Source organism: Hemitrygon akajei, chromosome 3, assembly GCF_048418815.1.
Source record: "Hemitrygon akajei chromosome 3, sHemAka1.3, whole genome shotgun sequence".
Lineage (NCBI taxonomy): Eukaryota > Metazoa > Chordata > Chondrichthyes > Myliobatiformes > Dasyatidae > Hemitrygon > Hemitrygon akajei.
This window is the reverse complement of record NC_133126.1, coordinates 108,186,812-108,212,389: the sequence shown is the minus strand read 5'-3', so window position 1 is coordinate 108,212,389 and position 25,578 is coordinate 108,186,812. Positions and strand designations below refer to the sequence as shown.

General features: G+C 43.2%; 1 protein-coding gene and 1 pseudogene across 5 annotated transcripts in view; one reads left to right on the top strand and one right to left on the bottom strand.

Moving 5' to 3' along the window:
• ephb1 (EPH receptor B1) overlaps positions 1–25,578 on the bottom strand; it is a 649,893-nt gene that overhangs the window by 154,727 nt on the left and 469,588 nt on the right. The gene's annotated exons all lie outside the window — the stretch shown is intronic.
• On the top strand, positions 10,312–23,750 carry LOC140722885 (eukaryotic translation initiation factor 4E transporter pseudogene; annotated as a pseudogene).

The window sequence follows — 25,578 nt, the reverse complement described above, 5'->3', positions numbered from 1 at the left end:
ACCTGCAAATACAGGTCTAGAGTTCAAACCATGACGGGTAGTCAAGTTCCTGTTTACCACACATATTTGTGGAAAAAAATGGTTGTGTATTTAATATTTCAGTAATATTGTTTTGTTTGATTAAGCATTCTTGTTTGTTTAAATGATTAATTATGGGTTTTATATATACAAATGGCAACTATATCATGCGTGCATGTCTCATCAAAAATAAAAATGAATCTAAGAACGTGCATTCCAGACTCTGTTTTTTCTTTCAATTAGATTTATGCTTTTGAGTTACAAAACATAACAGGAATGTTAACTTTAAAGTTGAGATTTAAAGTTGGTCAGGATCAACATGATGGGCATTGAAAATAAATACAAAGAACATAAGACTCTTTCTCACAGAAATAAACACATCTACAAGTATTGTTTGAAGCTGAGAGAAGGGGGAAAATGACTTATATTGCAGTCAGTGGTGTGTGTGGTTCAATTTCCATTTATATGCAGTAATGGAGTGCCCCTGTTGGGAACTCCATTTAGCCCAAAATGAGTTTGATTGTTATTTTTAAGTAAAGTTCTGAATGGGTTTTCCATTGAGACAAGGAGAAAATTTTCCCAAACTATAACCAATTCATTATGGTTGCAAAACTCATAGCAATAATGGTGAGGTTCTGTGGGTTGGAGCATTTGGTGCTTCCTAGGGATCTGTGGGACATATTTCTGTGATCATGGCTCTTCGTTGTAAATTGTACATAATGGAAGAAAAGGAAGAAAACTGACGACTTGCACAATTTATTATCGATTCATATTAGCAACAGTTCCTCTGTGTGAACTTCCGCACTTGCTTTGACATGTTTACATCCACCATGTTGAAAAAAAGAGAAGAGCTAGAACACAAGCTAAAGGTCAGTTGGCAGGCACAAAAAGAGAAATGGGTGAGCAGTGTTTCAGGAGGAAACTGGAACTCAGAAATTACAAGAATTATAAATTATAAATAAGAATTACAAGAACATGGTCTGAGTAGAACAGAAGTAAACCATCACAAGCTGAAACCTCACAGTGTGATGTCGACACTGCTTCTTTGAATTCATGTCCAAGCCTCTGCTTCAGATTCAGATTCAGTTTATTGTCATTTAGAAACCAAGAATGCAATGCAGTTAAAAAATGAGACAACGTTCCTCCAGAATGATATTACAAAAGCATATGACAAAACAGACTACACCAGAAAATCCACATAACGTTTGGTAATCCCCAGTCCACAGTCCAGAGAGGCTGCTGCGTATTAATATCGCGCTACCATCTTAGCGCGTTCCCCGGAAAGGAGCTCCAAATCCACCAGACAAACAAGACCAAAAACTAAAGCTACAAGACCTGCACAAAACCACATAGTTACAACAGTGCAAACAATAGCATAATTGATAAAAAAAACAGACCATGGGCACAGTAAAAATAGTCCAAATATGTTAAAAGACTATAAGTTCAAAAGAAACCACCACACAGTTTCCACAAGTCCTCAGGATCCCGATAGACTCGTCATCCCACGCCGGCGGCAGAAGGGAATACCCCCTCTATGGACTTCCACGGCGCCGCCCGACTCAACCTTTCAGATGCAACACACAGTGAAAGCTCTGTCGAACCCAACCTCGCAGACACAGCACACAGTGAAAGCGCTCCGACCGCAGCGGACTCCGAGTCCGTCGAACCTCCGACCATCCCCTCCGGCACATATTATATTCAGGAGGGTCTGATGCAATTATCCCACTGCCTTGGAGAATTTGGAATCAAGGGTCTTTTGTTTTTAAAGACCATCTCCTCTGCACTCAGAATACTGAGTACCCTGCTCTCTCTCCACCTGTGCATATAGGTATGCCTGGCATGGTTTAGGATTCCCAGAATGTGTGAGTGATGTTGTTACTTTCCTCCAGAATGAAGTGACCCTGACTCTCTCCCATTAGAAAATGAACAGATTCCAGTTAGTTCATTTCTCTCAGCTTGTAATGTTTGTGCTTGTGTCGGATTATGTGAGATACTGTTATGACACATATGTATTCTGGTTTAGTCAAAATAATAATAAGAATTAGATCAGCTAATATGTGGAGAGGATGAATTCAAACTCCTTCCTCTATAAGGTATTTCCCAGCATCTGAACTGCTGAAGCATTGTTCTAAGCTCCAGATTTCGGCATTTGCAGTTTCTAGTCTCTTCATTAGACTTTGAGTCATAATGTAGCACAGAAGCATGTCCTGTGGCACACCCTGTCTATGCACACCAGCCTTCAAGTACTTATCTAAATTAATTCCACTTACCAACAGTCTGAAACCATCTATGCATTGGTAATTCAAGTGCTCACTTAGATGAGAGTTCTGAAAGTACCTGCTTCCATCATCTACTCTACACCTACTCTGGTTCCCCTCTCCAGTATTCTTAAAAGCTCTGACTGAGTTTACGAGTCACCTACAATATTTGGTCTCTTAAACTGAGTGGTCTCATACTTAATCCTGAGGTCTGCTAAATGGAAGGATTTTTTTAAATTAGTGAGAAATAGCATTGGAGTCAAAGCTGGTAAGTACTGTGTGATCCTCTTGGTCCTAACACTGGTGAGAACGGGTTAGACTGAGTACATAGCATTTTAGGTAAGAGGAGGGCATGAACATTATTAAACCAATGCAGGGTTATATTCTATAGTGTCTGTTGTGCAATAAACCTCCAATAATTCAGGGTGTTTGAGAGCCTGGTGTAGCGGACAAGCAGACATTCTGAACTGAAAAACAAAATGCAGGATGAACTCAGCTGAGTGTAAGGAATAGTTGTCGTTTCAGAGTGAGAGACCCTGAGTCACAACAGTCCCTCCAGCAGTTCATTTTTTTAAGCTCCATGTTCCAGATCTGCCATTTCTTGTGTCTTCAGATTTTCTGGATGATTGGATTTAATTTCTATTACTAATTTACTTACCTTCTTGGTAGTAGACAAATTGATAATAAAGTTTCCACTGAATCAAAGGGAACATGGGAGCTGGGGCCTGGTGAGTGGAAAAGGAGTGTAGAACTGTGGCCCCAGGGAATACAAAGGTAGAGTGGAAGTCCTGATGAAGGGTCTCGGCCCGAAATGTCGACAGCGCTTCTTCCTATAGATGCTGCCTGGCCTGCTGCATTCCACCAGCAGTTTGTGTGTGTTGCTTGAAGTGTGGTAGTCATCACTCGCTGAGCCAGACGGCAAACCACTGGGATTTCCAAATATCATGTAGTGGATTACTGAAGTTTTAACATAACGGCACCCTGTCCCATTTGTCGGTGAGTTTAGAAATGGGAAGATAGCATCCGTTGTGTGTGTAGGTGTTATGTTTCCATTTAGGCTGATGAATGCCAATTCAAAAAGCAGTGATTGTTGATCATTTTGATTTTAGTTACAAACTAAAACACAGTTTTACAGTACTGTAGTAACATCAGTAGTGTTCTAATATGTTCTGTATTTCATTTAAAGACACAATTTGTTACTTAGTTGAATGGTAGTTTGCCTTATTTATACCTTTTTAACTATTTCTATGAACCTTCAGCTAATTGGAGCAGCTGCTTAATTGGGTCAATATTTATGTGCCTTTGACCTTGTGGTGAGCTGTTACATGTCTGCACTTAGATACAACCTAATTAACACCGATTTCTCTAACTTTCAGTAACCACCTCCTGTCTCCCTTTCTTACCCTTATCCACTGGCCACCATCACCCATTTCTTTCCACTCCCCCTCCACCTTCATCATCCAACAATCATCCACACATTGCCACATCAATCTCCAGTCACCAGCTTCTCTATATTCCATCTATCACCTCACAGCTTCTTACATCATTCCCAATCTTCCCCTTCCCTCAGCTGGATCTACCTCTCCATTGTTTTAAACAGGCTACCTCCTCTCTTTCTTTCCAGTCCTGATGAAGGGTCCTTAACCTGGAACATCGACTGTCCATTTCCCTCCATAGTCGCTGCCTGACCCACTAAGTCCCTCCAATTCTTTGTGTGTTGCTCCAGGTTTCCAGCATCTGCGGTTTTGTGCCTACATCTTTTAGAGCTCTCTGCACATTACTTCATAAAGAAGTTCAAATGCCACACCGGCCTCAGAGGAAGATTGATAAAAGAATTAAAGGTGCCTGAAACAGCGAGGTTGTGAACTCACTGAGTGGATCTCAAATGAGTTACATAACTTCATTAACCATATAACCATATAACAATCACAGCACGGAAACAGGCCTTTCCGGCCCTCCTAGTCCGTGCCGAACTCTTAATCTCACCTAGTCCCACCTACCCGCACTCAGCCCATAACCCTCCACTCCTTTCCTGTCCATATACCTATCCAATTTTACCTTAAATGACACAACTGAACTGGCCTCTACTACTTCTACAGGAAGCTCATTCCACACAGCTATCACTCTCTGAGTAAAGAAATACCCCCTCGTGTTTCCCTTAAACTTTTGCCCCCTAACTCTCAAATCATGTCCTCTCGTTTGAATCTCCCCTACTCTCAATGGAAACAGCCTATTCACGTCAACTCTATCTATCCCTCTCAACATTTTAAATACCTCGATCAAATCCCCCAATCTTCTACGCTCCAATGAATAGAGACCTAACTTGTTCAACCTTTCTCTGTAACTTAAGTGCTGAAACCCAGGTAACATCCTAGTAAATCGTCTCTGCACTCTCTCTAATTTATTGATATCTTTCCTATAATTCGGTGACCAGAACTGTACACAATATTCCAAATTTGGCCTTACCAATGCCTTGTACAATTTTAACATTACATCCCAACTTCTGTACTCAATGCTCTGATTTATAAAGGCCAGCGTTCCAAAAGCCTTCTTCACCACCCTATCTACATGAGACTCCACCTTCAGGTTATTGTGCACTGTTATTCCTAGATCTCTCTGTTCCACTGCATTCCTCAATGCCCTACCATTTACCCTGTATGTTCTATTTGGATTATTCCTGCCAAAATGTAGAACCTCACACTTCTCAGCATTAAACTCCATCTGCCAACGTTCAGCCCATTCTTCTAACCGGCATAAATCTCCCTGCAAGCTTTGAAAACCCACCTCATTATCCACAACACCTCCTACCTTAGTATCATCAGCATACTTACTAATCCAATTTACCACCCCATCATCCAGATCATTTATGTATATTACAAACAACATTGGGCCCAAAACAGATCCCTGAGGCACCCTGCTAGTCACCGGCCTCCATCCCGATAAACAATTATCCACCACTACTCTCTGGCATCTCCCATCTAGCCACTGTTGAATCCATTTTATTACTCCAGCATTAATACCTAACGACTGAACCTTGTTAACTAGCCTTCCATGTGTTCATTGTTTGGACAGTAAACACAAACTCTTGACTTTTAGGCTTGAACACTGGAGAAAGAAAGGCTGATGTATGGAACCACTGGGTTAAGGCTCATAGCTGTTAAAAGTCACGAACATCAGGAGCCTCGCAGTCCATGAAGAAGAGTGAGAGTCCTTCACTTTCTATGTTGATATTCTATCAAATAAAAAATGCTGCTGAATTTGAAGGAGAAGTTAAAAAGGTGCTTACTCAAAATCAACCCAGTAAGAGCAGTCTTAGTTTGGATATGATCACCCCTTCAGCAGAGCCTCAGTACCATGCAAGGCAAAGGATGTTTAGTTTGATGGGATGACAAGAAGACTGTTAAAACACCTTCAACTACTTTGCAGATTATAGAATGTTACCAGTCCTGGGCAGAAACTAAAGGTCAGGTGAGATGAGTGGCCTTTTTTCTCTGTATGTAATAAGGAAAGGAAAAGTCTGAAAATATATTCTGATAGCATGCAGAAACCCTGGGTCAGATAATGATCAAATAATGAAGCTTCCTATCACAGTCACTGATGACACAAACATACTAATTCTGTCAGAGGTAGGTTAGTTCAAGGAATGGAGAAATGTAGTTAGTGTGAGCATTTTGCAACTAGGTCTAGAGAAGCTTCCAGAGGAATATCTAGATACATTATGGACTGACACACACCACCATGAAGGAGAGACTCCACTGTGGAAGTGCTGATCAGATGGGAACGGCATGGTGTACTGGTGTTTTCTGCTGGGCCTCACCTTAACACTGGAAGCTCTTCATCATGGAGGACCCACCATGTTAGAGTAATAAAGCCAGCACAGGATACAGGACCTCTGTCAGTAACACAGTGGTGCATCTATCAGAGTTCTTCTCTCACAGCACCAGCATCCAAGCTAACATCCAATCTCAAGTACTACGTGTGAAGTTTGCACATTCTCCCTATGACTGCGAGGTTTTCTCCCACATCCCTACAATGTGTGAGCTGACAGGTTAATGGGCTATTGTAGTCTGTAGATAAGTGGTGAATTTGTGGGTGGTTGATGGGAAGAGATGAGTGTAAATCGATGTTTGATGTTGGTGTGCATTCAATGGGCCAGGAGTCTGTTTCCATGTTGTTTGAATAAATGGCTCTGTCTGAGTCTCACTCACGTGCTAAAGCTTGCATTGATGTCTCTAATTATGTATCTGGGCAGTGATAAAGCTGATAACGAACAATGACCAGACAATACTAGTAAATTCAGTGCGTGCACATTGGCAATGAGCGAGAGAATCTCGACCCAACTATACAACCAAGCATTGGCAATTATATTTGGGATCCCACTGTCCCATTACTTCACTTAGCACATCATTGCCCACAAAGTTTCATCATCCATTAATGTAACAGAGAGATATAGCATGGAAATAGATTCCTCGACCCTTCAAGTCCATTTCAACCATCATTAATCCAACTGTATACGAATCCGGTCCGAACTCACATTGCCATTAACACTCTCAGATTCACACACCTACATATTGGTGGCATTTTTGTGGCCAGTTTACACATGCACATTTTGTAATGCTGGAGGAAAGGAGAGGAAGTCGCACAGTTGTAAAGAACTTGCAAACTTAACACTGGATAGAACCTGGTGCACCATGTGCTGCTCCTTTTTCTCTCTCACATCCCATCAGCTGTCCTTTGTTTCTTCTGTTACTCAACAACACAACAGCAGCATATCTTTGAGATATGGGATGTAAATGGAGCATCCAGAGGAAATCTAGGTACTCACAAAGAGAAGAGCAACATCTGCACAGACAACGTGGGAGGTCGGATGAAAGAGCTGTGAGGTTATAGCTCCTGGCTACCATTTGTAGTCGGGATCACCTGCGGTCTGAGGGTATTTTTGGAGTCAAGTCTGTGATTTGCACAAAGCCAGTCTTGAGGATGCAACATGACAGGGAATGTTGAGCTTGCTATGCCAGATACCAACTAACCCAGCCACAGAGAGCAAAGTACTCGCCCTACATGCAGAAGGGGTTAGTTTTACTGTAAGGTCAAGAATACTGAAGCTGAGAAACTTAGCATTAAATCAAGCAAATGACTAGACTGATTCTGCTGAGATCTTTGGATGATAATCTAAAGCCTCGTCATCCGAGTTTACAAACTGTCTACCTGTCAATGCTGCAGCAAATGTACCAGAGAGTAGTTACACCCAGAGAGCTCTGAAGCACAATAATGGAAGATATTCACTTGGAGCAGTACAATGAAGGCCTCTGACCTGGGTAGACAACACGCATCCGGAAAAGTTAATCAACATGCAAAGCCTCCAAAGGGGGCAGTCCACAGCTCCTGGCACTCCAATTGTGACAGTGAGTCAGAAGGCATTCCACCAAGCCCATTCGGGAAGGCTCGGACACCTCCCTTGTGTTGGTACAGTCAATTCAGGAATGAGCTGAGGCAAGTGGGTCCCACACTACTGCAGAATGCACTTTAGAGGAACTCAGATTTCAGATCCAATTCATGCACCTTCATTTCCAAATAATTTTAAGAACTTTGAACTCATATTATGAAGTTGGAATGATGGAAATTTAATTCAGGTTTATTATTAGCCCAGGTCTCAGGATACCTGTTTCACTGAGACAAGCACTACAGTCACTGACAGTCTATCTGTTTCTCACTAAAAAGTTACAGGAATTAAGAATTATCCATTGCCATAGACTGTGTAACCTGGCAGAAACTGAGCTTGATAACTGGGCTTTCTCTCTCCATTGTTACCCCTTACTTTCTGAGGAGGAGAATGAGTGATTAAAACCGAGGTGATATGCTGGGAGTTTTGCTTTTTTTAAAAAAATGAAAATTCTTCTCTGGCAGAAACACATTAATCAGGCTGTATCTCACTGAGGTCCCATGAGACACAATTCAAGTTATTTCTGAAATTGTCAATTAATGTTTCAATTCAGTGTCAGTATCTGGTTGATCAGTGGCCTCAATAAATACAAAGGACTGCTCTTGTTTCTTTCCTCCTCCTTTGATTTTAAATGTCAGTAATTTTGTTAGAGAATGTTGGTGAGTGTGAGGTGTGTTTAATCACTGTGTACAGCCCTGAAGGTCAGGCTAGGGTTTGTCAGCATGAAATACCAGCGGTGCAAGCTGAACAAGAGTACTAAAAACAAGGAAATATATGAAAAAAATGGCTCTATCAGGGGTCTAATCACCATGTTGTCAAGCCTCAGTCTTAGTATCTGAAGCCAACCACCTGACATTTCCATCTGCGCATTTATACTACAGGTATGCAGCATGCAATCAGCAGTGATTACACAAGGATCACTGAGGCAAGCAAGATGTCTTATGACACACAGGAGGATGTCTATTCAAAGGGGAAAGTGCTGTGATAATATTCTTTAATGCTCTAATCCTTGCCACAGACTGAATCCTGCTTAGTGTACAATTAACTTACACATAATCTTAAACAACAAACCAGCAGCTGCAGAGTAACATTTACAAGCTGCATTGCAGCAACTTGCCAAATCTGCCACCAAACTTGCGGCCTCTAACATCTCAAAGCCTAAGGACAGCAAGTGTATGGGAAGGATCACCACCTGCTGGTCCCTTACTAAGCACATCGTCCCAACTATGGAAAATATCGACACTTGTCTGTCATCCCATTGACACAATGGATCCCAGTCTTGCAGGAATACATCTACATTCTGCTGGCAATCTACACCTCTGGTTCTACATAGGCTACAGCCAGTATAGGATCAGAAACCCCTTTCAATCTCAGAGTCATTCTTATCTGCAGAATAGGGAAGGAAATATTCTTAATATGAGAGGTTGAGAGTTTCTTTCTCCACAGACACTGCTTGAGCTACTGTGTATTTCCAGCACTTTTGTATTTTGATTACTTTACTTTAATGTTTCTAATTATTTGTAAGCCTTTTAATGTGCTATTTACTAAAAATAATTTAGATAATTAACATTGTTTAATATCCTGTTTGTTTTATGCCTGAGGCTAGATAAGGCTCCATCCCATGCTATGCCTCTGTCAGGATCTGCTGGTAGACAGGGCCTCCTTTGCAACTGTGTCCGGTGCTCCCGGTGTGGCCTTTTATATATTGGTGAGACCTGACACAGACTGGGAGACCGTTTTGCTGAACACCTATGCTCGGTCCGCCAGAAAAAGCAGGATCTCCCAGTGGCCACACATTTTAATTCCACGTCCCATTCCCATTCTGATATGTCTATCCATGGCCTCCTCTATTATAAAAATGAATCCAAACTCAGGTTGGAGGAACAACACCTTATATACCGGCTGGGTAGCCTCCAACCTGATGGCATGAACATTGACCTCTAACTTCCGTTAATGCCCCTCCTCCCCTTCTTACCCCATCCCTGACATATTTAGTTGTTTGCCTGTTCTCCATCTCCCTCTGGTGCTCCCCTCCCCCTTTCTTTCTCCCAAAGCCTCCCATCCCATGATCCTTTCCCTTCTCCAGCTCTGTATCACTTTCGCCAATCACCTTTCCAGCTCTTAGCTTCATCCCACCCCCTCCGGTCTTCTCTTATCATTTCGCATTTCCCCCTCCCCCCAATACTTTCAAATCTCTTACTATCTTTCCTTTCAGTTAGTCCTGATGAAGGGTCTTGGCCCGAAACGTCGACAGCGCTTCTCCCTGTAGATGCTGCCTGGCCTGCTGCGTTCCACCAGCATTTTGTGTGTGTTGTTGTTTGAATTTCCAGCATCTGCAGATTTCCTCGTGTTTGCCTCCTTTTCGAGGCTTTTTCACCAACTGGACCTGGCTGCTCAATTCCAGGGTGAAGAGGGTTAGCAAGATCAAGATCAGATTCAGATTCAGTTTATTGTCATCCACTCCACTCTGCCCTCCACTCTGAGAAGTTAAGCAGAGGCAAATGAGTTCCATGGTGGTGAGTAGAGACTGGGGGCAAGAAGGTTAGCCTGGTATGTTTATAAGGTCCTGTCGAAAGAGGGACAAAAGAGTTCATGGAGTTACAAGAGACTACTGATTCAGAAATCTGGAGTGATAAACAATCGGCTGGAGGTCACTGGGGTAACAGCACCTGCAGGAGGAAAGTCATGAAGAGACTATGGCAGATGCTGGAATCAATGGATTCTGGAGCAAAAATCAAAATGGTGCAGGAACTCAGACAGCAGTCAGGATCTGGGGTAAAATGGACACCCAATACCCAGATGAAGCTTGATATGGCTGTAGACTATGCAGAGTACGGGTGTATTGTCTGTAAGTACTAGAGACCATAGCTTTAAGGTGAGATTTACAGGAAAGTTTTCTACACACAGAGTGGTTTATGCTGGGATGAGCTGCCAGAGGAGGTGGTTGAAACAGATACAATAACAATGGTTAAGTGACATTTGGACAAGCACATGAATGGGCTGGGAATGGAGGGATATAGATTTTTTCAGCCAAGGGGAATTAGTTGGAGCAGCATCATGTTTAGGACTGACCTGTTGGGCAGATCTTCTGCTGTTCTATGATCTTTCAGATAGCATTAACAGTGCTTTGCATTCTCTTCCCACAGAAAAGGAGAGCATGGACACTGTATCCTGGTGACTAGCCACAGTATTGATGCCTAGCATGGCACTGGGCTTGTTGTTTACAGGCGACTGGACATTGTATTGATGCCTAGGATGGCATTGGGTTGTTGTGTGCAGGTCACTGGGCACTGTATTGATGCCTAGGATGGCATTGGGTTGTTGTTTACAGGCGACTGGACATTGTATTGATGCCTAGGATGGCATTGGGTTGTTGTTTACAGGCGACTGGACATTGTATTGATGCCTAGGATGGCATTGGGTTGTTGTGTGCAGGTCACTGGGCACTGTATTGATGCCTAGGATGGCATTGGGTTGTTGTGTGCAGGTCACTGGGCACTGTATTGATGCCTAGGATGGCACTGGGTTGTTGTGTGCAGGTCACTGGGCACTGTATTGATGCCTAGGATGGCATTGGGTTGTTGTGTGCAGGTCACTGGGCACTGTATTGATGTCTAGGATGGCACTAGGTTGCTTTTTGAAGTACACATGACTATAAGACATAAGAGTAGATATAGGTCATTCAGCCCACTGAGTCTGCTCTGCCATTCCATCATGGCTGATTTATTTTCTCTCTGATCCCCATTCTCTACCATCTCCCCATACCCTTTACCATCCTTACTCATTGAGAACCTATCAGCGTCTCTTTAAATATAACCAATTGTCTCCACAGCTATCTGGCAATGAATTTCCCAGATTCCCCACCCTCTGGCTAAAGAAATTGCTCCTCATCTCTTTTCAAAGGTGGCATCCTTATATTCCAAGGCTGTGCCCACTGGTTCTAGACCTCCCGACTACTGGAAACATCCTCTTCATGTCCACTCTGTCAGTATGTTTCAGTGATATCCCCCTGCCATTCTTCTAAACTCCAGCACATACAGGACCAGAGCCATCAAACGCTCCGCATAAATTAATCCTCTCATTCCCAGGATAATTCTCATACATCTCCTCTAGAACCTCTTTAATGCCAGAACATCCTTTCTTAGATATGGGCCCGAACCTGCTCACAATACTTGTGTGTCAGACCAATGCCTTATAAAGCCTCAGCATTAGATACAGTACCTGCTTTTATACTTGTCTTCTTGAAATTAATGCCTACACTGGACTTGCCTTTGTTACTGATTCAACCCGAAAGCTAACTTTTATGGAAAACTGCATTAAGACTCCCAAGTCCCTTTATGCCTCTGATTTCGTAATTCATTCTTTCATTCAGAAAACAGTCTACACCTTTATTCGTTCTGCCAAAGTGCATGACCATACACTTCCCAATGCTGTATTCCATTTGCCACTTTTTTGCCCATTCTCATAACCAGCCCAAATCCTTCTAAAGACTCTGCTTCCTCAACGACCTGACCCTCCACCTATCTTTGTAACTTGGCCACAAAGCAATCAATTCCATCATCCAAATCATTGACTTCTAATGTGAAAAAGAGTACACCCAACATTGACCCTTGTGGAATACCACTACTCTCTGGTGGTCAACCAGAAAAATTTCCCTTTAATCCCACTCCCTGCCTTCCACCATTCATTCAACTATCTGTCCATTGTCGTAGCTTTCCAGTAATATCATGGGCTCTTTTAAAGAGGAAGTGGATAAGTTTTTTAAAGATCACTGAACTGAGGGCTTTGGGGATCTGGCACGTAGGAGGAGATGAGACCTGGGCAGACTAGCGTTGATTATATTGAATGGAGTGGCAGGCTTCAGGAGGCAAGTGTCCTACTTCAGCTTCTGTTTTCCTGTCTTGTGAGTTCATATGTTAATTGGCCTGTGTGTGTGTGTGTGTGTGTGTGTGAGTGTGAATGTGTGTGCAAGTGCGTGAGTATGTGTGTGAGAGACAGTGTGTATATATGAGAGCACATAAGAGTGTGAGTGTGAACGTGTGAGTTAGAGTGAGTGTATGAATGTGCGTGTCAGAGAGTGAGTGTGAATGTGTGTGTGAGAGAGGGTGAATGTGTGTATGAGAGTGAGTGTGTGTGATTATGTGTGTGAGACAGTGTGTGAGTGTGTGTATGAGAGTGAGTGTGTGTGATTATGTGTATGAGACAGTGTGTGAGTGTGTGTGTGAGAGTGTGTGAGTAGGACAGTGTGTGTGTGTGAGTGCGTGTGTGTGTGTGAATGTGTGTGCAAGTGCGTGAGTATGTGTGTGAGAGAGTGTGTATGTATGAGAGTGCATAAGTGTGTGAATGTAGATAGATAGATAGATAGTTTATTCATCCCCATGGGGAAATTCAACTTTTTTCCAATGTCCCATACACTTGCTGTAGCAAAACTAATTGTGAATGTGTGAGTTAGAGTGAGTGTATGAATGTGCGTGTCAGAGAGTGAGTGTGAATGTGTGTGTGAGAGAGAGTGTGTGTGATTGGCAACTAAATATTCCGTGATTTTCTTGCTTCAGGTGTGATAGAATTGGAGGGACAAGAGTGGGAGGTGTTGCTTTGCTTGTCAGAGAAAATATTACAGCGGTGCTCTGGCAGGATAGATTAGAGGGCTCGTCTAGGGAGACTAATTGGGTGGAATTGAGGAATGGGAAAGGTATAGCAACACTTATAGGTGTGTATTATAGACCACCTAATGGGGAGCGAGAATTGGAGGAGCAAATTTGCAAGGAGATAGCAGATATTTGTAGTAACCAAAGGGTTGTGATTGTGGGAGATATTAATTTTCCACACATAGACTGGGAAGCCCATACTGTAAAAGGGATGGATGGTTTGGAATTTGTAAAATGTGTGCAGGACAGTTTTTTGCAAAGAGGTACCACCTAGAGAAGGGACAGTGTTGGATCTTCTGTTAGGAAGCGAAATAGGTCAGGTGACAGAGGTATGTGTTGGGGAGCACTTTGGGTCCAGTGATCACAATGCCATTAGTTTCAATATAATTATGGAGAAGGATAGGTCTGGACCCAGGGTTGAGATATTTGATTGCAGAAAGGCTAACTTTGAGGAGATGCAAAAGGATTTAGAAGGAGTGGATTGGGACAATTTGTTTTATGGGAAGGATGTAATAGAGAAATGGAGGTCATTTAAAGGTGAAATTTTGAGGGTACAGAATCTTTATGTTCCTCTTAGGTTTAAAGGTTAAAAGTTTGAGAGAGCCATGGTTTTCAAGGGATATTGAAAACTTGGTTAAGAAAAAAAGAGAGATTTCTACAATAAATATAGGCAGCATAGAGTAAATGAGGTGCTTGAGGAATATAAAGAATGTAAAAAGAATCTTAAGAAAGAAATTAGAAAAGATAAAAGAAGATACGAGGTTGCTTTGGCAAGTAAGGTGAAAATAAATCCAAAGGGTTTCTACAGTTATATTAAAAGCAAGAGGATAGTGAGGGATAAAATTGGTCCCTTAGAGAATCCGAGTGGACAGCTATGTGTGGAGCTGAAAGAGACGGGAGATTTTGAACAATTTCTTTTCTTCGGTATTCACTAAGGAGAAGGATATTGAATTGTGTAAGGTAAGGGAAACAAGTAGAGAAGTTATGGAAACTATGACTATTAAAGAGAAGGACGTACTGGCACTTTTAAGGAATATAAAAGTGGATAAATCTCCAGGTCCTGACAGGATATTCCCTAGGACCTTGAGGGCGGTTAGTGTAGAAATAGCAGGGGCTCTGACAGAAATATTTCAAATGTCATTAGAAACGGGGATGGTGCCAGAGGATTGGCGTATTGCTCATGTGGTTCCATTGTTTAAAAAGGATTCTAAGAGTAAACCTAGCAATTATAGGCCTGTCAGTTTGATGCCAGTGGTGGGTAAATTAATGGAAAGTATTCTTAGAGATGGTATATATAATTATCTGGATAGACAGGATCTGATTAGGAACAGTCAACATGGATTTGTGCATGGAAGGTCATGTTTGACAAATCTTATTGAATTTTTTGAAGAGGTTACGAGGAAAGTTGACGAGGGTAAAGTAGTGGATGTTGTCTATATGGACTTCAGTAAAGCCTTTGACAAGGTTCCGCACAGAAGGTTAGTTAGGAAGGTTCAATCGTTGGGTATTAATATTGAAGTAGTAAAATGGATTCAACAGTGGCTGGATGGGAGATGCCAGAGAGTAGTAGTGGATAACTGTTTGTCAGGTTGGAGGCCGGTGACTAGTGGTGTGCCTCGGGTCTGTACTGGGTCCAATGTTGTTTGTCATATACATTAATGATCTGGATGATGGGGTGGTAAATTGGATTAGTAAGTATGCAGATGATACTAAGGTAGGTGGCGTTGTGGATAATGAAGTAGGTTTTCAAAGTTTGCAGAGAGATTTAGGCCAGTTAGAAGAGTGGGCAGAATGATGGCAGATGGAGTTTAATGCTGATAAGTGTGAGGTGCTACATTTTGGTAGGAATAATCCAAATAGGATATACATGGTAAATGGTAAGGCATTGAAGAATGCAGTAGAACAGAGTGATCTAGGAATAATGGTTCATGGTTCCCTGAAGGTGGAATCTCATGTGGATAGGGTGGTGAAGAAAGCTTTTGGTATGTTGGCCTTTATAAATCAGAGCATTGAGTATAGGAGTTGGGATGTAATGTTAAAATTGTACAAGGCATTGGTAAGGCCGAATTTGGAGTATTGTGTACAGTTCTGGTCACCAAATTATAGGAAAGATGTCAACAAAATAGAGAGAGTACAGAGAAGATTTACCAGAATGTTACCTGGGTTTCAGCACGTAAGTTACAGAGAAAGGTTGAGCAAGTTAGGTTTATTCTTTGGAGTGTAGAAGGTTGAGGGGGGATTTGATAGAGGTATTTAAAATTATGAGGGGGATAGATAGAGTTGACATGGATAGGCTTTTTCCATTGAGAGTAGGGGAGATTCAAACAAGAGGACATGAGTTGAGAGTTAGGGGGCAAAAGTTTAAGGGTAACACGAGGGGGAATTTCTTTACTCAGAGGGTGGTAGCTGTGTGGAATGAACTTCCAGTAGAAGTGGTAGAGGCAGGTTCAGTATTGTCATTTAAAGTAAAATTTAGGTATATGGATAGGAAAGGAATGGAGGGTTATGGGCTGAGTGCAGGCCAGTGGGACTAGGTGAGAGTAAGCATTCAGCATGGACTAGAAGGGCCGAGATGGCCTGTTTCCGTGCTGTAATTGTTATATGGTTATATTAGTGTAAATGGGACTTGCTGAGTGGAAAGTCATTTCAAATCTGTGACCCTATGACCCCTCACTAAAATTTAAATCTGTTTTCTTTACTATTTTACTCACTGTGAGTGTTCAACATTCAAGGCTCTCTATCTTGAGTCATTAAACAGTAAAAGGGATTTATTTAATTTTGGATCTACTGAAAACAACTAAGTTTGTGTTTGAACCTTAAATCGTTCCTACACAAAACCTTTAATGGATAAATTAGTAAACCTGCTGCAGATTGATGAAAATATGTCTAATGTGTTGTAATATGACTATTTAGAGAAATAGTCCAGTGCATCCATGCTAACTCTCTCATCCCTTTCGATCATGGACCTGAGAAAAGCCTGTTTAACATTGTCACTAAACCTGCCTCTGGCAGTTCATTCCGTTTATTCACCGCCTCCTGTATGAAAATGTTGCCCTTTTTTTGAATGTTTTGATTTACTACCCAGAGATCCGGTGACCTTTCATGGAAGAAAACGAAACATAATTTTTAACTACTTGGAAAATGGTGATGCCTCATGAATGAATGACATTATGCTTAGCTTCAACTATCAGTGTACAGACTATTAAACAGCCATTTTTCAATCCAGGTAATCACAGGAACAGATAGCGTTCAATCATCTCCCAGCTGGAAATAACTGTTACTTATCATACAAATTTCCAGATTCCTAAAAGATAAATCAAATTTCCTCTGACTGAATTAGAACAGGTAGGAATTATTTCGTGATATTGATAAATTTCAGTTTGAGACAACTGCAGCATTTAAATTCTCCAAAACCGGCTGCTTAGATGTTGACATTTCTCATCTCTCTGCTCCCAGGAAATGGAGTCATAGAATCATAAAGGATAGAAACAGGGCCTTTGGCCAAACTGAAGGGTTCCTGACCATTTTTATGCTATGTATTAGTACTATTAAGCAAGGGGTCCGTGACCCAATTAGTCCAAGAGTCCCAACTAAGCTAGCCTCATTTGGCCCTTATCCCTCTGCATCCTTCCTATCCATGGACCCTACCAAGTAAACACGTACAACACGCTGGAGGAACTCAGCAGGTCAGGCAGATTCCGTTGAAATGAGCAGTCAACGTTTCGGGCCGAGACCCTTCATCAGGACTGAAGAAGGAGGGGGCAGGGGCCCTATAAAGAAGGTGGAGGGAGGGTGGAAGGTGCCAGGTGAAAAACCAATCAGAGGAAAGGTCAAGGGGTGGGGGAGGGGAAGCAGGGAGGGGATAGGCAGGAAAGGTGAAGAAGGAATGTAAGGGGAAAGCACTATGGGTAGTAGAAGAAGGCAGAGTCATGAGAGAGATGATCGGCAGCTGGAAGAGGAGGCAGAGTGAAAGTGGGATGGGGGAAGGGAGAGGGAGGGAATTACTGGAAGTTGGAGAATTCGATGTTCATACCAAGGGGCTGGAGACTACCCAGACAGTATATGAGGTGTTGCTCCTCCAACCTGAGTTTGGCCTCATCATGGCAGTAGAGTAGGCCATGTATGGACTTAGCCAAATGGGAATGTGAAGGAGAGTTGAAGTGGGTGGCAACCGGGAGATCCTGTCTGTTGTGACGGACGGAGCGGAGGTGCTTGACGAAGCAGTCCCCCAATCTGCGTCAGGTCTCGCCGACTTAGAGGAGGCCGCACCGGGAGCACCGGATGCAATAGATTACCCCAACAGACTCACAAGTGTTGCCTCACCTGGAAGGACTGTTTGGGGCCCTGAATGGTGGTAAGAGAGGAGGTGTAGGGACAGGTGTAGCACTTCCGCTTGCAGGGATAAGTGCCAGGTGGGACATCCATGGGGAGGGATGTGTGGACCAGGCAGTCGCGGAGGGAATGATCCCTGCGGGAAGCGGAGAGGGGTAGAGAGGGAAAGATGTGCTTAGTGGTGGGGTCCTGTTGAAGGTGGCGGAAGTTGCGGAGGATAATATGCTGGATCGGGAGGCTGGTGTGGTGGTAGGTGAGGACAAGGGGAACTCAGTCCCTGTTGTGGTGACAGGAGGATGGGGTGAGGGCCAAAGTGAGGGAAATAGAATTATTGATGACAGCAGAAGGGAAACCACTATCCTTAAAGAAAGACGACATTTGGGATGTCCTGGAATGGAAAGCCTCATCCTGGGAGCAGATGCGGCAGAGACGGAGGAACTGGGAATAGGGAATAGCATTTTTACATTTGGCAGGGTAGGAAGAGGTACGTTCAAGGTAGTTATGAGAGTCCGTCGGTTTATAGAAGATGTCAGTGGACAGTCTGTCTCCAGAGATGGAGACCGAGAGATCGAGAAAGGGGAGAGAAGTGTCTGAGATGGACCAAGTGAATTTGAGGGCTGGGTGAAAGTTAGAGGCAAAGTCGATGAAATTGACAAGCTCAGCATGGGTGCAAGAAGCAGCACCAATGTAGTTGTGTAGCTATGGGCACTCGCATGGGCCCCAGCTATGCCTGCCTCTTCGTGGGTTATGTGGAACAGTCTATGCTCTAAATCTATACTGGTACTGCTCCCCAACTTTTCCTCCACTACACTGATGACTCGCTGGAAGAAAGGGAGTAGAGATAGCCCAGGAAATTATGGACCAGTGAGTCTTACCTCAGTGGTTGGTAAGTTGATGGAGAAAACCCTGAGAGGTAAGGATTGATAAGGTACCCCATGTAAAGCTTATTGAGAAAGTAAGGAGGCATGGGATCCAAGGGGACATTGCTTTGTGGATCCAGAATTGGCTTGCTCACAAAAGGCAAAGAGTGGTTGTAGACGGGTCATAGAAAATAGAAACATAGAAAATAGGTGCAGGAGTAGGCCATTCGGCCCTTCGAGCCTGCACTGCCATTCAGTATGATCATGGCTGATCATCCAACTCAGAACCCTGAACCTGCCTTCTCTCCATACCCCCCGATCCCTTTAGCCACAAGGGCCATATCTAACTCCCTCTTAAATATAGCCAATGAACTGGCCTCAACTGTTTCCTGTGGCAGAGAATTCCACAGATTCACCACTCTCTGTGTGAAGAAGTTTTTCCTCATCTCGGTCCTAAAAGGCTTCCCCTTTATCCTTAAACTGTGACCCCTCGTTGTGGACTTCCCCAACATTGGGAATAATCTTCCTGCATCTAGCCTGTCCAATCCTTTTAGAATTTTATACATTTCAATAAGATCCCCCCTCAACCTTCTAAATTCCAGCGAGTATAAGCCCAGTCGATCCAGTCTTCCTTCATATGAAAGTCCTGCCAAACCAGGAATCAATCTGGTGAACCATATTCATGTGTCATATTCTGCATGGAGGTTGGTCACCAGTGGGGTGCCTCAGGAATCTGTTCTGGGACCCTTACTGTTCGTGATTTTTATAAATGACCTGGATGAGGAAGTGGAGGGATGGGTTAGCAAGTTTGCTGATGACACAAAAGTTGGAGGTGTTGTAGACAGTGTGGAGGCCTGTCAGAGGTTACAGTGGGACATTGATAGGATGCAAAACTGGGCTGAGAAGTGGCAGATTGAGTTCAACCCAGATAAGTGTGAAGTGGTTCATTTTGATAGGTCAAATATGATGGCAGAATATAGTATTAATGGTAAGACTCTTGGCAGTATAGAGGATTAGAGGGATCTTGGGGTCCAAGTCCATAGGACGCTCAAGGAAGCTGCCCAGGTTGACTCTACAGTTAAGAAGGCATACAGTGTATTGGCCTTCAACAATCGTGGAATTGAATTTAGGAGCCGACAGGTAATGCTGCAGCTATATAGGACCCTGGTCAGACCCCACTTGGAGTACTGTGCTCAATTCTGGTTGCCTCACTATAGGAAGGATGTGGAAGCCATAGAAATGGTGCAGAGGAGATTTACAAGGATGTTGCCTGGATTGGGGAGCATGCCTTATGAGAATAGGTTGAGTGAACTTGGCTTTTTCTCCTTGGAGCGACAGAGGATGAGGGGTGACCTGATAGAGGTGTATAAGATGATGAGAGGCATTGATTGTGTGGATAGTCAAAGGCTTTTTCCCAGAACAAGGATGGTTAAGGAAGGGAGGGAGAAACAGATAAGACGACTTCACTTTTCTGGAACATGATTGCATTTGAAAATGGCGACAATGTTTGGAGGTATGGGACCATATGATGAAACAACAAAGCAATAGGGTTCTTATACTGAAAAATTTGAATATTTTGCACAGGCAAATCAAATTTCATATGGTATTCGTGTTCTAACTTTTCTGACTGTAATGGGTGCAAACACATTTAATTTATTACTCAGTCTAGTGCAACCTGCTCAGCCTGGCGATAAGCCTTATAGTTAAAGTCTTAAAGGACCACTACCAACCTAAACCTTTGATTATTGCTGAGAGTTTTAGATTTTATAAAAGTAATTAAGAGGAAGGTGAGTCTATTTCACGGCTTGTGACCATGCTGAACCAATTGTCTGAACACTGATATTTCAAGCAGTCATTGAATGACAAATTACATGATAGCCTCATACGTGCTCTGTGTAGTGAGGCAATTCAGAAATCTTTGCTTACAGAAGATAGACTAACAGTACAGAAGGAAATTGAGATTAGTACATCAATGGAGATGGCAGCTAAAGAAGCACAGCTATTGAATCCATTTCCCAAGTTCATAAAGTTTCTACTGACTTTAAGAATAAGTCATTTATTGACAATCAGTGTTACCATTGTAGCTAAACTAGACATTCAGGAAAAGAATGCTGGTATAAGGATTTTGAATGTTGAAGCTGTGGCAAAAAGGGACATATTGAGCACAACTGTAAAAGTGAACAGACACCATCAACCTAGAAATACAGCAATAACGAAAAATGACTTTCAGGAAAACAAAAAGAAATGTGAACAAGATAGAGCATACTGAGGGTGCGCTGAGTGACATTGAAGAAGTTTTGCATGTTTTATCTGTTTCAGGACACAAAGACAGCTACCTGCAGTGACCCCGCAGTTGATGGGGCCACAGTGAGGATGCTGGAGAACATGGTGCTGCAGTAACACTGGCGTCAGAGACAGTTTACAAGGAGAAATTGCAGCACCTCACCATAGAAGGGGCAAGGCTGACTTTAACGACTTACACTAGTGAGGTGAAAGGTAAATGTTCCAGTGCAGATCACTGAACACAGAAAGATAGTTCCACTGTACAGTGTTAAGGGTAGCCACCTTGCACTTCTGGGCTCCTTGTGTTCGGAGCAGCTCAAACTCAACTGGCACGAAGTGCACTTGGTTGGTGGGGTCACTAGTCTAGAAGAGGTATTGAAGAAACACGCAGATGTATTCAATGGAGAACTGGGCAGTAAGAAAGGAATCAACTTTAAGCCGGCTATTAAGCCTGGGTTCTTAGCAGAGTGGCAGAGGAGGCTGCTGAGCCTTGGTGAATAAGAAGGGATGGACTGGAAAAAAAGATCAGTTAAATGATACAATGAAAATGTGTGGCATGAAGAAACCATATAGATATTCCAAGGAAAAGCTGCTAGTAATCAAACAGTATCCACATGCAAAGCAGAACCCTGGCATGTCTTTTGGAAATATATGACAGTGAGGATATCTGTGACCCTGAAAAGTGGCATGCATTCCTGTGCAAACACGAGGAAATCTGCAGATGCTGGAAATTCAAACAACACACACAAAATGCTGGTGGAACACAGCAGGCCAGGCAGCATCTATAGGGAGAAGCGCTGTCGACGCTTTGGGCCAAGACCCTTTGTCAGGACTAACTGAAAGGAAAGATAGTAAGAGATTTGAAAGTAGTGGGGGGAGGGGGAACTGCAAAATGATAGGAGAAGACCGGAGGGAGTGGGATGAAGCTGAGAGCTGGAAAGGTGATTGGCGAAAGTGATTCCCCCCCCTTCCTGCTTTCCCTTGTCCTCTCGTCCCCCCCATCCCTTCCCACCGATCTCCCTCCTGGCACTTATCCTTGTAAACGGAACAAGTGCTACACCTGCCCTTACACTTCCTCCCTCACCACCATTCAGGGCCCCAGACAGTTCTTCCAGGTGAGGCGACACATCACCTGTGAGTCCGCTGGTGTGGTATACTGCGTCCAGTGCTCCCAGTGTGGCCTTTTAGATATTGGTGAGACCCGACGTAGACTGGGAGACCGTTTCGCGGAACACCTACGCTCGGTTCACCAGAAAAAACAGTATTTCCCAGTGGCCACACATTTTAATTCCACGTCCCATTCCCATTCTGATATGTCTATCCATGGCCTCCTCTACTGTCAAGATGAAGCCACAATCAGGTTGGAGGAACAACACCTTATATACTGGCTGGGTAGCCTCCAACCTGATGGCATGAACATTGACTTTTCTAACTTCTGTTAATGCCCCTCCTCCCCTTCTTACCCCATCCCTGACATATTTAGTTGTTTGTTTTTTTTTCCTCTCTCTCTGCCCATCACTCTGCCTGTTCTCCATCTCCCTCTGGTGCTCCCCCCTCCCCCTTTCTTTCTCCCGAGGCCTCCTGTCCCATGATCCTTTCCCTTCTCCAGCTCTGTACCACTTTCACCAATCACCTTTCCAGCTCTTAGCTTCATCCCACCCCCTCCAGTCTTCTCCTATCATTTCGCATTTCCCCCTCCCCCCACTACTTTCAAATCTCTTACTATCTCTCCTTTCAGTTAGTCCTGATGAAGGGTCTCGGCCCGAAACGTCGACAGCGCTTCTCCTTACAGATGCTGCCTGGCCTGCTGTGTTCCACCAGCATTTTGTGTGTGTTGTAAGCATTCTTGTAAGCAGTTTTGGCAGGAGTTCACCACTGCACGGTACTAAGAAGAACTGTGATTCAGATTTGGAGACAGCTCTTAAGCAAATAATTGCAGATCTACGAGAGAGAATAAAGAAAGAAGATCTTGATGTTGTATTCAGTCCTCAGTGCTGAAGCTTTGGTGTTTTTGCTGAACTGAGGCGATGTGATTCCTATACTAAAGAGAATCAAGAATGGTTTTCTGCTGGCTCCACTAATCAATCAGAAACTATATAGCTGACAGGCTTTGATGATAAAGTGCTTTTGGAGAATCTAAGATCGGAAAAGAGGTGGAGGAAGCGATCAGGAACCCTTTAAAAAGGTGTAGGGTGCAATGGTGCTGCCCAAGCAGAGATACCTACAGTTTCTGCATCAGAAGCTGACCAAGAGGTTTCCCAGGAAACAGTATTGCCTAAACTCTCATTGCAGAACTTTGACTACAATGAGTTCTTCAACATGGAGAAAAGTGTACCTGAACTAGGATCAATGATTGAAGAGCTGTTTGTGAAGGATCAGTGTCACCCAGACGGTTCAGTCAATGGTTTTCAAGTAACTTAAATAGACCAGGCAGTTGTTCCAGTAGCCAGCAGTCTACCCCACATCAAGAACTTGAGAGACTTGCTGGTCTGGAGCAGAGGATCCCAACATAGGTTGGAAATTACTTTGCTACCATTCCATCATTAGAAGGTAATAATGAGATTAACAAAAATGTTGATAGTTTGCAAATACTGTGAAAAATAAACGTGGATGTGAAACCACTGCTGTCCCGTCTCACTGCCAGCAAGGAGAGTTTACAGACTAGACTGGTTTTGTCTGTAAAAGAGCTGGAGGGTCTCAAAATGGAATCTGAGAGGTATGTAGCTTGCCACCCCATTCATGGTGGAACATTTGGAGCAGATTCTAACTGCATCATCTGGTCCTAAACAAATACAAAAGACATGACTGCTTTCAACAAGCTAGTTAACAATGGAAGGCAAATGGAACCTTGCCTTTGCAATCAAAATCTCCAAAAATCCTACTGCCCCCTGTAATGCAGGTACTTTAGGTGACCTGCTTGGCACTCAGAATCATGACACACCAGTCCTTAATCAGCAAGGCATTCGTCCCTCACCACCTGTGCTTTCTGAGGTACCCCCTATGGACAATACAGTACCCAAGCCAAGATCAATGCATACACCACCAAGAGATAAAATGACTGTGGCACCATCCCCAGGTTGTCAGTACCCTCACAGGAGCAGGTGCCTCCAGACAGACTGAATCTCTAGTTTAGAGACTAACCCTCAGCACATGGGGCAGAATAATCCCCAGGGTTATGTCTGGGAATAGAGGCAGTCTACCCTCTTCCCCTAACTTAGAAATAGTATGTCTATGGTTGTTGGTTGAATTTGATGATGACTCCATTGAATATTAACAGTTCAGCAGCTGCTCTGTGTATGGGAAGGGGGAGACACCTTTAAAATAAGGGGGGTATTACATGTTACGTATTCATGTATACTTTGACCCTTACGGGTAGCTGCCGAGCTTCCCTGTGTGTTGCGTACTGAACGTAATGTGAGGGGGCATTCTGGGCAGATGACGAACAAGCAAAATAAACAGCTCCATGTTTGTTCCTCACCTCTCCGTCTCTCGTGTGTGTTATTCACAGCCACCCAGCTTCCCAGTACCACAAAATAACACTCCATGTGTAAGTCCAAGCAGTGATAATCTTCTCCAAATTATGTTAAAACATCTCCCCCAAAAATATGAAGCATTCCATGGATGAAAGTGAGGCCAGAAAAGTCAGAGGCCAGCTATTCAACCCAAAAAGTCAAATTCAAAGCCCAATTTATGGCCATATGCGCAAGGACCTGCAAGCACAGCTGCAATAAAACAGCAGAACATTAGATAAGCAGCAATCACAATTAACTACCATGTTTCAGAGGGAGAACACAACAGGAACAAAAAAAGGCAATTTTAGTGGTCATTGTGTTATTAAACTCAGTAGTTAGGGCCTTGCAGATTCGTTCAAGAACTGAATGGTTGGGGAAAATAGATGCTCTTTAACCTGACAGTATAGTACTTTGGCCTTCTATATCTCCTGCCTGATGGTAGCTGTGAGAAGGTGGATGTTGGGAATCTTTGATGATGAGGTGTTGCGTATAGTGTTTACAATGTACATCATCTGTTTGAGTGTTACTATGACTTTCAATAGTATCCCTCAATCTCTTGATCTGTGCCATTGATGAGAGTAGCAGATTCATGAGAACCATGTCCATGTTTTCCTCCGACTCACACAGGCTTCCTTCATCACTGCTACATCAAAATCCTGGAACTGAGGGAGAACGTTCATCACACAGATTCGGCACTGTTCCAGGAAGGCTGCTTAATGTCAATTAAGGATGAACAATAAACACTGGTCTTGCCAGCAACACCCATATCCTGTAAATGAATAATAGGAATAAACCCTGAGTTACCTCAATCCTAAAGATGTGGCACGACCTTTCCCCCTACTCACACTGCGAACTTGACCATAAGGTAAGTTATTGATGCTGGTGTTAGCTCTCACTAACCAGACAACAAGAAACAGGTGGTCTCTCAAGGAATGCCCAGAGGTGCGACACTCAGATACTCAGGTCGATAGCCTGTCACTCTCCAGCAGATTGCTTGGCCAAAATTATAACAAATCAAATGATGTGTGTAACAACTGAATGAGTGAACTTCTTGTAAAGCCCCTCGCCCCTCTCTTGGTAAATTATTGGAGCAGCCATTGCTGGAGTAGGGAATTGCCCTTCAAGGCTTGAGTGAGAGAAGGCGAAAAGATGTAGGTAGATTATAGTTTTCAGTTTATCTCTTGTTCTCTTCTTTACAATTGCACAGTTGAAATAGTCGGGATA